Genomic DNA, 1,398 nt, shown 5'->3' with positions numbered 1-1,398 from the left:
CTCACCTCAGCCTCCCAAAGGCGCGGGATTACAGGCTGAGCCACCAAGCCTGGCTTCAACTTGGTTTTGGATTGCATTACCCTGATTAATCTAGAGCAAGTTGGACATGGTGGCTCACACATATAATCCCAGCACTTTAGGAGACCCAGGTAGGAGGGTCACTTGAGACCAGGAATTCAAGACCAGCCTGGGCAACATAGAGAGGCCTCATCTCTACAATCAATCAATCAATCTGTGCATTGTGGTATGTGCCTGTAGTCCCAGCTACTGGAGAGGCTGAGGTGGGAGGATTGCTTGAGTCCAGGAATTTGAACCTGCAGTGAGCTGATCATGCCACTGCACTCCAGCCTGGACAACAGAGCAAGACTGTCTCCAAAACAAACAAAAAAAGACCTGGGGATATGGAAATCCACTATTATCTGTCCATATTGCCACAACACTTAAAGAAAGGCATAGAGTGTTCCAGTGGGTCTGCACGTACCTACATTCCTGAGAATTAGCAAAGAAAAATGTTTTCCCTTATCTCCTATACATTCCCCATAAGCCTCTTCAAGGAACCCTTATTTCCCCTGCAGACTGTGTTCATTCAACTAAGAGAAATGAAAGTTTATTCACTTCCTTTTATCAGTAGATATAGATTTGAAAAATCTCATACCCATGTAACCATGAGTCTCTTAAATTGTATAGCTTTTTGTTTGTTACAACTACTAACAGTATGTTGTAGAGAATAATGTTTTACTTTGCAATAGTAAATAGTAAATGCTTTTATCTCCCTTACTCTATGGCAAGCTTAATCAACTCCTCTGTTTGGTGTTATTGATAACACTGTGGGTTATCCCTGGTAACTGGTACCAGAAAATGTGGACCATAAATGTCACTATTGACAAAATACAACTGTACCTTAAGTTCTATATGATGCTCTCTCAGTCACATAGTCAATCAGTAGGTACCAGCAACCCTAAATTTGCAAAAACAGACTGTGAAACCTAAGGAGTAAGCAGACTACTTCCAGAAATGTCAGGTGCTAGGTTTTGTCTCTCTGAATTCTGAATTCAGAAATAAACTAGCTGGGCACGGTGGCTCATGCCTGTAATTGCAGCACTTTGGGATGCAGAGGCGAGAGGATTGCCTGAGCCCAGGGGTCCGAGACCAGCTTGAGCAACATGGCAAGACCTCGTGTCTATAATAAATCAAAATTAACTGGGCACGGTGATCAGATATGACAGTGGCTTATTCTAGGATGATAGCAGGAGGTGAAAGTGGTGACACGTTGCCGGAGTCCAGCTCCAGCCGGGTTCAGGGCACCCCAAAGGTGGAGACGGCGTCGGCGATTGAGGGAAAGAAGAGAGAAAGAGAGAGAGAGAGAAAGAAAGAGACTGGACTCCAGTCTAGTGCAGA

This window comes from Carlito syrichta, unplaced genomic scaffold (assembly GCF_000164805.1).
Source record: "Carlito syrichta isolate Samal-C Ts95f unplaced genomic scaffold, Tarsius_syrichta-2.0.1 Scaffold314725, whole genome shotgun sequence".
Taxonomy (NCBI): Eukaryota; Metazoa; Chordata; class Mammalia; order Primates; family Tarsiidae; genus Carlito; species Carlito syrichta.
Note: the sequence above shows the minus strand (reverse complement) of the source record.